This window comes from Lepidochelys kempii, chromosome 5 (assembly GCF_965140285.1).
Source record: "Lepidochelys kempii isolate rLepKem1 chromosome 5, rLepKem1.hap1, whole genome shotgun sequence".
Classification (NCBI taxonomy): domain Eukaryota; kingdom Metazoa; phylum Chordata; order Testudines; family Cheloniidae; genus Lepidochelys; species Lepidochelys kempii.
Window position 1 is genome coordinate 116,599,296 of NC_136384.1, and position 12,538 is coordinate 116,611,833.

The following is a 12,538-nucleotide window of genomic DNA, read 5'->3' on the forward strand; positions in this document are numbered from 1 at the left end:
GTTATTTTTCATCAAAGAAAACATTGCAAGTACATTTTCAGGAACGTGCCACTATATAATGTAATTTTTACAAGCATTAAATAATTTTCATAAAAGTATACAAAATTGTCCATCAGGAATGATTTGGGCAAACCTGGCTGTATGGTCACTTTTTCTAATCTAGTGCCAAAACCACGGTGAACTTCCCAAATCAGAAATGGGCACACAAGCAACATGTCTATCATGCAACAACAGAGCAAGTCCCCCTGGACATTTCAGCGCTAGAATACGTCAGTCAGGTTATCACAAAAGTTTAATATTCTTACCTAAAGTCAAGTGACACTCATTAAAAAAACAAATACGTTTCTTCCAGTCTAATCCTTACAACGCTATGATCACTGTGCAGGCTATACCGGGGACAAATGCATCAGCACTAACATGAAATGGCTTTTGGAACGTAATTAATTTTTTTTAAATCCAGGCAGTTGAAGTATCTCCAAAACTGAATTCCATTGTATATTTTTACACACCAATCTCTTGACTGGTACTTGTTTTGCAAATACTTCGGAGATATCGCATTGAGCCCCAAATCTGTTTCCAAGTGTCCTACTGAAAAACAGCACTATGGCAACTTCCCAACAATGCAATTAATGTGTAACTTGCTGCTTAGTTTTTGTGTTAAATGCTTTACTAGGAAATAAAATGCAACTAATTATGGACACCAAAAGAAGGAGGGAGAAACTGAATATTTAAAATGCGCAACTGATGCTACATATGGGGTGGTCCAAGTTTGAACTCTGAACGTGCTGCTTGTTCCAGGGCCACTGGGGGCTGGATGCACTGTAAAGGCAGCACACTGCGCTCCTTGTTGGGGGCGGGGAGGAAGAGGAAGAAAGCCTCATGTTGCTCTCGAATGCCCTCCCTCACTCTGGCCGATTCAGGAGCAGCATTAACCCGTAGGACTCGGGCCCTCTGTGTTGCGCACCTGTTGTTTTCAGTACCTCTATACCTCTCTCACACCTCCTAATGGAAGCATCCTTCTTTCCCTTCCCAGCAACAGGACAAGACCCCTCCATCATAACTCCACCTCCAGGCCTCCCACTGAACACTCCTCTGTAGTGAGAACAAGTAATTTCACATCAGAGATTTCACCATATAGACAACACTTTTACTCCAGCAGCTGCATGTTTTCTGATCGTGGGAGCAAGCCAGAGTTGTCAGCCAGTTAGACACCCAGAAGCATTTCTATGTGGATTCTGAACTAAAACGTGGGGGCCAAATTCTCTGGTGGAGTAAGTGGTCTCTACTCACTTTAATGGCATTTTGTACGCTAACCCTAGCAGAGAATGAAATTCTTATTTTTTGTGGTTCATTACTTCTTTGGCACAAATTTGCTCCTTCCTCTTTCTATATTGTTTGGCCAACTGTGCGTTCATGAATGGCCAGCCCACTGAAATACACATTAGCTGGCTGTGCAAACCCCAGCTGTCTGTTAAAATGCATTTAGGAGTTACTCACATAATCAACTATGATGATGTCTGACGGAGCCCCTTAATTCACTCCTTCTGCAGCATCAGCCAAAGCCTGGGAGCTTGACCAGTAGCCTGAAGTGATGTCCCCAAGATGCCTGCCTGGGATGTTTCTTTTTCAGCCACTAAATGTCTGGGTGCTGGTCCCTGGTAAAACAAGGCATACAGGACTGGAACTTGAGCCGGGTGGAAGCTCATGTGTCTCTATATGGTTGTTTTCTCTGATAAATTCATCCTGTTTAAGTTGGACTGCTCCTACTGCCCACAGATTTGCTAGCCTTCCCCTCAATCAAAAAAGGGGAAAAAAGGTTTTCCATAATTGTTTTTAATTTATGTTTTCAACTCTGTCTCTACCCTCTACTATTCTGCTCTCTCCAAGGCAGCTTTTTTAGCATTCATCATAGGGACCCAAATAGACCTCTCCTTGCTGGGGACCCATTCAGTTAAACTTGAACAGTCCACTTACTACAAATCAATATGAAATGCTGCTTCCTCCTTTGGCTCTACTAATATGGTGTTTTAGGTTTTTGTCCCCCTCTATGGGCTGGTCTACATAAAAAAATTTATGAGACGATTACTGCATCCAGTTAACAAAAGTAAGCATATCATTAAGGGTTAGAGGTTTATACTTTTGGCGATGAAGCCTAGAATTCAAATCTCACTGTCAGCCCAAATAGATTCAGTTATATTATGGACTTAAATAGTCCTAATACTGAGGTGTATAGGCTTTTCAGTGCACCCCAAGGATGAGTTTGGAGCATAGGCTGGGTTTTTACTGAAAAGCAGTTACTCACCTTAAATTGACTTTGGGATTGTTTCCATGTGCAGGACACACTGTTGTAACCATCAGAACAGCATGTTTTACCTTGTGCAACTACTCTACATTAACAACAAAAACGGATATATCTCAAAAGGGTTTCTCAATCACCCCTTAATACCATCATGTCTTGAGAAGCTGTTATTAGTGTTGGTATGTGCCAAAAAACATATGAGGAATAGACCAAACAAACAAACAAACAAACGAAAAAAAAAAAAAACACACACACTGAGCGAAGGAAGACTGATTTGGAGAAGTGACTTAGAGCAAAGGATTTATGAGCTGGGCAAGACTGGATGTAGGCCGATTCATATAGAATCATGGAACTGACCAGGTGATTCTGCGGCAGGTAGTGATGCGACTGAATCAGGGGTAATGGTCCCTGATTGGCAAACAGGGAGTGCCGCCTCAGCCATCCCCAGCCCAGCTTTATTGTCCTGCCAGTTGTCTGATCTTTTCAGGACAGGATACTAATAGCATTGGGGGGCAAAAGTATATATAGGTATCTGTACGGACGCATGTGCACTGCAAGCAGGATCTTTGTTCATTTCAGTTTGGAAGTAGATCTCCTAGGTTCAGATTGATTTATCTTCGGATTTTCAGCTCTTGGACTTGGCAGTATTGTCATCAGTCCGCTGGGGACTCTGATGTGTTGATGTTCTATTGGCATCTCCCCGGCTCGCCTTCCAATGTGTGGATGCATCGCACAACACTGATTGGCAGACTCACCTTATTACCCATTTCTTGTACTGCTGTCTGTCTATGGAAATATTTGTTCAATGACTAAAGAGGAACCACCTCCATTGAGAAATATGGCAGCGGTTTAACAGTACAAAGCCAACTATATAGGTAGCCAGGAAAGGAAGAAAAAAAAAACATAAGATGACTAAAAGATCCTGATATTTTTGAGCACATACGCCTCCAACCGAAGTGCAGGTGCTCAGCACTTTTGGAAGTCAGGCCTCCATTTAATCCTTTGATGTTAGAAATTGTCATCAGACTTGTGGGAGATACCATACCTTCTCACTCCTGGCTCTGAAAAGATAAAAATGAAGCCTCCTCTTTTATGTCTCCTGCACCAAAGAGATTTGAAACATTAAATGCTAAAAATATCTTCTAACATATAGAAGTCTGTGTTCCCAGGTCAGCAAAGAAAAAAACTACCTACCTTCTGCACTGGACACGCTCACAAAAGTTGTCTTCAACAGTATATAAACCAGATGGGGCTTTTTTGTGGTTTTGCTGCAATTATAAACTACAATGCTGTTTATAAGAAGTTATTTATTTTTCTCCAATCACATGGGAGTTTTAAAAACTCAAAATAGTCAGCATTCCACAGTCCCTGCCCACAAGCAAGTGTGAGATGGCTCCAAGACTCCTCAACTTGGTTGCACTGCAATATGTTTCTAATGAGAAACCAAGCTTCTGAAATGTGGAGACATCACAAATACACAACGCTTGTATGAGGAAGTCATGTAAGGTGAAATAGAGATTGAAACCACAGGGCTGTACAGAAATGTGATAGGGTTCTATTATGCTAGAATCCTGTAGAAATTTAAGAGTATGAGATCCTTTCTATAGGCTATTTGAACCATCCAAAAGAATTCTCTAGCGAGGATTCTATATAAAATGGGCAAATGAAATCCTAGAGGAAAGTTAGCTGAATTATGTAATTCCTTATTGGCCAACTTTTTATTTTACTGTTCTAATGCCCTTATCCAAACCCCACTGAAGTCAATAGTCATATTTCCACTGACTTCAATAAGCTTTGCATCAGGGCATATATGCTTACAAGCATTTGCATGCCTTGGCATAGTTAGCAAAATCTAGTTACAGTAAAACACATGCAGAAAAGAATGGTCCATGACACACTTCTTCCCAGCTTTTTAAACACTGTGGCTGAAGAAGCAATTTTCTACTATAAATAAAAAAAAAACCCCAGCATAAGTCCTGTGATTAGCACTGAAAACAATCACCCAACATAGATGTATGTAAACAAAATTTCCATCACTTTAGAGAAAACGATCCTAATCTTAACCAGATGTAGAAAAAAGAGGAATGTAAAATATAATCAGTTTGAAAATGTTTATTTCATTTCCCCCACACACAGCTGTTTTTTTTTAAAAGAGCGTGAAGTCAAAGCACATAAATGATAAAGAACAGACCTTTTCTAACCAGAGGCCCAAAATACTTGTGCTTCCCCACACCATCAGACATAGACTGATGCTTCCTCTTCCCCCTGATTCTTCTAGCTAACTCCTCCTTCCATTCAATCTTTGCTTTTATCTGCCTCACCCCCTTGTTATTCCCGCAGCCTCTCCTTTCTTCCATTACCCTCATGTGTCTCTTTCTCTATTACCTAGCCAGACCCATTTGCTGATACGCTGCCACTAAGACCCATAAGACAACCATGCATTCACCAAACCCAACACCCACGCACGTAACCCATGTACCCATTCACTAATTTCCTTCTTGCACGTATTTTCCTCTCTCCAAGACGCAGCTATTTATCACTCACTAGATATCCCTCCACATCCTGTTCACAGGGCTTCCCAATGCACCCACCAATTTTCTCCTCCCCCCACCAGGCACGCATCAGTCTCCCACATACACGTGCACCATGAACATCACTGGTCCCCAAACTACTGCAGCTCTCTGGCCATCCCTCCTGTACAAGGCTGGGCTCTTTGGATGCTCCTAACCCTCGCATGTGGGGCTTTCAACCTTCCCTGCTTGGGAAGATTTTCAGGTCTAGCCATACAATAAGTTGCAACCTTTCACGGGTCCTCACGCCAATCCTTTGTTTGCATTAGCAGAGTGAATACTGTCGTGTTGTCCTTTAAATGTGCCTGTACGTCCACTGCCATTAACACAATTGCTTTTTGCTGTGTCAGTGTGCTGGTTTCTCCCCCCATTGTTCTCAGAACATTTTTTGAATTCTCTTTGCACTGCACATATTTGAATCCCATCAGCTATTTCTTGATTGGTTCAGCAAGAAACGCTCAGTGGTTTGCAGCAAAATTGTTTCCAGTAGGCATGGTCCGCAAAGGAAAAGGTCTTCTCTGTGAACAAAGTAAAAGCAAACGGAAGAGCACAGAGTGGTATTTAAACCTCTGGCATGTCAAGTTATTTAAAAGCCTCCTTTTCACAGTCCAAAGAATTGACCTTTCATTGCCCAGCAGAATAATACTAACTTTTGTTCCAATTATGAGGGTTTTTTTTGTTTGGCTTAAAACAAAAATATTTTTAATCTTTGCACAATAAGGCTATTTGGATTTGAGACCAGAGTCTGCAAAAAAAAAAAAAAAAGCACTATTCGTCTTCTATACAAGCTTCTAAAAGGGCACACAAGGAACTAATTTCTCCACAAGAAAGCTAGTATTTAAGATTATTGAGCCAACCAGAGCATTTTGCTATGCTAGGTTACAGCACTGATCTGTACCATGGTTATACAAAAAACAAATCCATAGTCACTAGTTGGTGAATTTGTTTTGATCCTGCTAGCTCCCCTGATCTGCATGCTGGACTGTGACTATGAGCAAAGGACTCAAAGTCCTAATACAGCCTCCAAAACCATCTCTCTCTCTCTCTCTCTCTCTCTCTGTGGTCTTGTGCAAGTCACAATCTCTCTGCTTCTGTAAAATGGGGATAACAGCGTTGAACTTAATTTTCACTTTGCATTTATTTTCACATTTTAAAAAATCTACAGCAATACATTCGCAGCATCACGTTTTACATGTTCAATAATTTAGTCTAAAAACGGACACGTGAGTTCGCAGGGAAAAATGAACAAAGATGAAAATAAGCAAGACTGTAATCAGAGCTAGTTTCTCTAGTGTGTTTCCAGGATTAATGGTTAATTATTTTCCCATAGTGCATCGTAAGGGATGTCACTGTTAGCCATTTCTCTATCTTTCCCTGTGCCTCAGGTCAACATGCAGAAACAGTTTTGTCTGTATGTAGACCAATCCAGATAACATGAAAATTATTTCTAAGTGTAAATACTTGGACAGAAATCAGAGACTACAGTCACAAGGGCTGCACCTACCTAGATAGAAAGCCCCTGGATATATTGTTTTTTTCCTGGAGCATGAAAGATACCTGGGTGAAATGTAGGTCAGTAGAACAAAATGGCTTCTAATGTGTAGTATGCATTAGTAAGACACTGTAACAAATGGCCTCTTGTTAACTAGCAGCAGCTCTTGAAGAGTCAATATCAAATGGAGTCACAGGAAGCTATAAAGTAATTGAAGTGCAAGGTCCAGACAACGTTGTGATAGCATAATCATATGGTTAGCCTTCACCATCATATCAGAGCAACATCATGACAAGCACAGTTCAGCACAATGTCAAACTGTCGTATCAGTTATTCTGTGACTTTCTGCCATTCATCTTGGCATAATATTGCCTCTGTCCTCCATTCTCAAGAGCAGGACAAACTTGAGTACATTCAATCAGCCCATAGGACCTCACAGTCCAGCCATAGGAGGGCACAACAGAACATTGTTTCCTATTGGCAGGGCCCTCTGTATTCTTTGGCTGTACAAGAAGCCTGTGTAGTCACCTGGGGCTGAAGAATTGTGCTCCAGAATCTAAAATTGTATTTTAAAAAGCCTGTTTCCAAGGCCCATGATAGTGGAGGCAAGCTTAAAAATAATGAAGAGTACTTGTGGCACCTTAGAGACTAACAAATTTATTTGAACATAAGCTTTCGTGGGCTAAAACCCACTTCATTGGATGCATGCTGTGGAAAAATACAGTAGGAATTGTATATATAAAAATAATTATACACACACACACACACACACACACACAGAGAACATGAAAAAATGGGTGTTGCCATACCCACTATAACAGGAGTGATCAGTTAATAGCTCACCTTATCAGCAGGAGGAAATAAAAACTTTTGTAGTGATAATCAGGATAGGCCATTTCCAACAGTTGACAAGAAGGTGTGAGTAACGGTAGGGGGAAAAATAAGCATGGGGAAATAGTTTTACTTTCTGTAATGACCCATCCACTCCCAGTCTTTATTCAAGCCTAATTGAATGGTGTCCAGTTTACAAATTAATTCCAATTCAGCAGTTTCTCGTTGGAGTCTGTTTTTGAAGGTTTTTTGTTGTAGTATTGCGATTTTAGGTCTCTAATCGAGTGACCAGGGAGATTGACGTGTTCTCCGACTGGTTTTTGAATGTTATAATTCTTGATGTCTGATTTGTGTCCATTTATTCTTTTACGTAGAGACTGTCCGATTTGGCCAATGTGCATGGCAGAGGGGCATTGCTGGCACATGATGGCATAAATCACATTGGTAGATGTGCAGGTGAACGAGCCTCTGATAGTGTGGCTGATGTGATTAGGCCCTACGATGGTGTCCCCTGAATAGATATGTGGGCAGAGTTGGCAACGGCCTTTGTTGCAAGGATAGGTTTCTGGGTTAGTGTTTTTGTTGTGTGATTGCTGGTGAGCATTTGCTTCAGGTTGGGGGGCTGTCTGTAAGCAAGGACTGGACTGTCTCCCAGGATCTGTGAGAGTGAGGGATTGTCCTTCAGGATAGGTTGTAGATCCTGAAAGGTCGGAATATGAACAAGAGGCTGCTAGGCAGCTCTCTAACACCACATTCTACAAGCCATTATCCTCTGATCCCACTGAGGGTTACACCAAAAGAAACTACACCATCTGCTCAAGAAACTCCCTGAAAACGCATAAGAACAAATCTGCACAGACACATCCCTAGAATACCGACCTGGGGTATTCTGTCTGCTACCCAAGATCCATAAACCTGGAAATCCTGGACGCCCCATCATCTCAGGCATTGACACCCTGACAACAGGATTGTCTGGCTATGTAGACTCTCTCCTCAGCACCTACACTCCCAGCAATCTTCGAGACACCACTGACTTCCTGAGGAAGCTACAATCCATTGGTGATCTTCCAGAAAACACCATCCTGGCCACTATGGATGTAGAAGCCCTCTACACCAACATTCCACATAAAGATGGACTACAAGCTGTAAGGAACAGTATCTCCAATAATGTCACGGCAACGTGGTGACTGAACTTTGTGACTTTGTCCTCACCCATAACTATTTCACATTGGGGACAATGTATACCTTCAAGTCAGCGGCACTGCTATGGGTACCCGCATGGCCTCACAGTATGCCAACATTTTTATGGCGGACTTCGAACAGCGTTTCCTCAACTCTCGTCCCCTAATGCCCCTACTCTACTTGCGTTATATGGATGACATCTTCATTATCTGGACCCATGGAAAAGAAGCCCTTGAGGAATTCCACCATGATTTCAACAATTTCCATCCCACCATCAACCTCAGCCTGGACCAGTCCACACAAGAGATCCACTTCCTGGACACTACAGTGCTAATAAGCAATGGTCACACAAACACCACCCTATACTGGAAACCTACTGACCGCTCTACTTACTTACATGCCTCCAGACCACACCACACAGTCCATTGTCTACAGCCAAGCTCGAAGATACAACTGCATTTGCTCCAACCCCTCAGACAGAGACAAACACTGACAAGATCTCTATCAAGCGTTCTTAAAATTACAGTACCCACCCGCTGAAGTGAAGAAACAGACTGACAGAGCCAGAAGAGTACCCAGAAGTCACCTACTACAGGACAGGCCCAACAAAGTAACAGAACGCCACTAGCCATCACCTTCAGCCCCCAACTAAAACCTCTCCAGCGCATCATCAAGGCTCTACAACCTATCCTGAAGGATGACCCATCACTCTCACAAATCTTGGGAGACAGGCCAGTCCTTGCTTACAGACAGACCCCCAACCTGAAGCAAATACTCACAAGCAACCACATACCACACAACAGAACCACTAACCCAGGAACCTATCCTTGCAACAAAGTCCGTTGCCAACTCTGCCCACATATCTATTCAGGGGACCCTATCACAGGGCCTAATCACATCAGCCACACTATCAGAGGCTCGTTCACCTGCACATCTACTAATGTGATATACGCCATCATGTGCCAGCAATGCCCCTCTGCCATGCACATTGGCCAAACCGGACAGTCTCTACGTAAAAGAGCAAATGGACACAAATCAGACATCAAGAATTATAACATTCAAAAACCAGTCGGAGAACACGTCAATCTCCCTGGTCACTCAATTACAGACTTAAAAGTCGCAATACGACAACAAAAAACAGACTCCAATGAGGAACTGCCGAATTGGAATTAATTTGCAAACTGGACACTATTAAATTAGGCTTGAATAAAGACTGGGAGTGGATGGGTTATGGGTCATTACAGAAACTAAAACTATTTCCCCATGCTTATTTTTTTCCCCTACTGTTCCTCACACCTTCTTGTCAATTGTTGGAAATGGCCCATCCTGATTATCGCTATAAATTTTTTTTTTCCTCCTGCTAATAGCAGCTCACCTTAACTGATCACTCGTTAAAGTGGGTATGGCAACACCCATTTTTTTATGTTCTCTGTGCGTATATATATACACACACACACACACACGTCTTCCTACTGTATTTTCCACTGCATGCATCCAATGAAGTGGGTTTTAGCCCACGAAAGCTTATGCTCAGATAAATGTTAGTCTCTGAAGTGCCACAAGTTCTCCTTGTTCTTTTTGCCGACACAGACTAACACGGCTACCACTCTGAAGCTTTAAAATGTGAATCAGAAACTGCCTGTTCCTTTCACAAGCCTGCAGGCAGCCTGAAAAACTTAAAGAGGGGTGTAAACTGCCCCATTTATCTGAATGGGTGTTAATACTCACACGTTTAAATGTCATTTAAAGATTTCACTACTAATCTATTTTAGCAGAAATATCCAAGTAATGTACATATCCCACAATCCTAATTGTTCCTGTCCATGTGCCCAAGCTCCAAATGTATCTTACATAGCCACAGTTTTGTGTTGTCTGCAATGGTTTGACAACTGGAAGCATGGACACTACGTACAATAAATTGTATTTAATTAAAAACAAGGGAGCCCTACTTGTCTTACTAAGTGTTATTTTTCATTTTTACATAATTAAAAAACACCAGATTTTTAAATGCAAATGAAGCTGGCCCAGAATTAAAGTTGAGCTCATGCTGTTTTGTCTATTGTGCATTTTCTACCATTTTATCCAGTCTAGTTTCGTATGTGCCAAGTGATGAAGCTTCTACCACTTCGAGATTATTTCATAGCCTTATAAATCTCACTGTGAAGATAGTTTTCCTGAGATTTATTCAGTTTAAGGACTCTTCTCTAATTCATCCAGTTACTCCTAGTTATAGCCCTATGGTCCACCTATGAAACATGTTACCTCCCTTCTTCATTCAGCTGTCTGTAATTTAATACCCTCCTCCTCTCCCCCACTTGTCTGTCTAACCAAGGTGTATAGCTTATTTTACTCCATAAATGAATCCTTCTATGACCTATAATCATTCATTTTTGGTGCCCCTTTGACATTCTCTCAGTTACTCGACGTTATCCAGGTATTAAAGTGCCTAGATGTTGATAGGATAAGACCAGACTCTACAGAGACTATTACATCTCCATGCTGTCATTACAATGCTTATATAGCCCCAAGTTGCTGTGACCTTACCTTGCTGGTATATTTCAACCACGAGTCACATCTAATTTGCTGACCAGTATTATCCTCAAGTCGTTTTCAGCATTACTGTTTTGCAGATTTTTCTTCTGTTGAATATACAAGTCTTCCAACTCTATTAACTTGCCCTTCCATTTTTCCAAGACATTGTTATTGTCTACCCAGATTGCGAATGCCTCTAGGTTCCTTCATATTATTGCTCTGCCTATCCTGATGGATGTTTAGAACCTTCCTTGATTCAGTGTATCTGCAAATGTAATTTGTGTTCAAGTTTACCCTGCCATCCTGATCAATAATGAAGATGGTACATAAGATGGGAGCTGCAATATACCACGAGACATTTCCTTAGGACAGAGATTTGGCTCTTTTACAACCCCTTCTGCTTAGCAGTAATAGTTCTTCCTCTATGTGTTTAGAAACTCTCTTTCTAGGGTAGTCCGGTTATATTAGCAGGGATTGAAGCCAGATCTATTCAACTGTAACTGCCAGAATGATGCTTTTCTTTTACACCCACTTCTGAAGATTCAAGGAAACTGATCAGATCTTCTACTTCTGGTACCCTTCTACCCCCCACATGTATGTGACTTTTCATAAATATTAGCAATAATTCAGCAAGCGAGTAGGTAAATGCTCATCATCTTTTAGGACAAATATGTGGACTGAAACATATAAATTTCACCACCCCATTCTCTTACTGTTTAAGAAACTGTTTGTTTGCCCATGAAAGTGGCCTTCTACACTTGAAGGAAATAAAGGACAAATATAGGACAAAGTCTACAGAGTACCCCAGAATGTTCTATTTGTGGTACAAAAATAATTATCCATTGTCTGTTCCTTAGCATATTTAATGCTGAAATACAGGACAAAGGACAATCAATACTGACATATATATTAGGCATTAAAGCGAGATCTCTCTCAACATAAGTAGGGCTTTACCAAATTCATGACCATGAAATCTGATCTCCCCTGTGAAATCTGGCTAGTGTAGGAGAGGAGGTGGTCTAGGACCTCTTACCATATGCCCAATTCCAGATGCTAATCTCGGCTGGGCTGGGGAGGGATGGGACTTCCTCTTCCGCTGCAGGGGCCGCTCCTAGGGCCAGATCAAACCCATCTCTGGAAACCTCTCCCAGCTGCTGGCTGGGAGCCCAGCTCTGAAGACAGCAGTGCTGCCAGCAGTAGCGCAGAAGTAAGGGTGGCAATACTGCAACACCCCTACAATAGCCTTGTGAGCCCCTCCAATGGCCCTTTTTGGGTCGGGACTTCTAGGGTTACAACACTGTGAAATTTCAGATTTAAATATCTGAAACCATAAAATTTATGTTTTAAATCCTATGACCATGAAATTGACCAAAATGGACTGTGAATTTGGTAGGGCCCCAAACATTGGCTAAGTATTTGAGCTACGCTTTCACTCTTGGTCTTAAGCTTGAATTCCTCTTCTCAAAAATCTTACACACCCTGGGCTGGAAATGAAACAGTTGTGATGTCCACAACAGCACCAACTCCACGGGGTGTTGTGCTTTAACCATGACAGTATATCCTACTGGTGGGCTGAGGACAGAAATAAGATTGGTAAGAGCGCACATACAGGATTGGAGTCATGGTGGTGCC

The 12,538-nt window shown here is 41.7% G+C and overlaps 1 long non-coding RNA gene across 1 annotated transcript in view; it reads left to right on the forward strand.

Moving 5' to 3' along the window:
• LOC140911779 (uncharacterized) overlaps window positions 1-12,538 on the forward strand; it is a 34,953-nt gene that overhangs the window by 20,261 nt on the left and 2,154 nt on the right. The window lies entirely within an intron of this gene.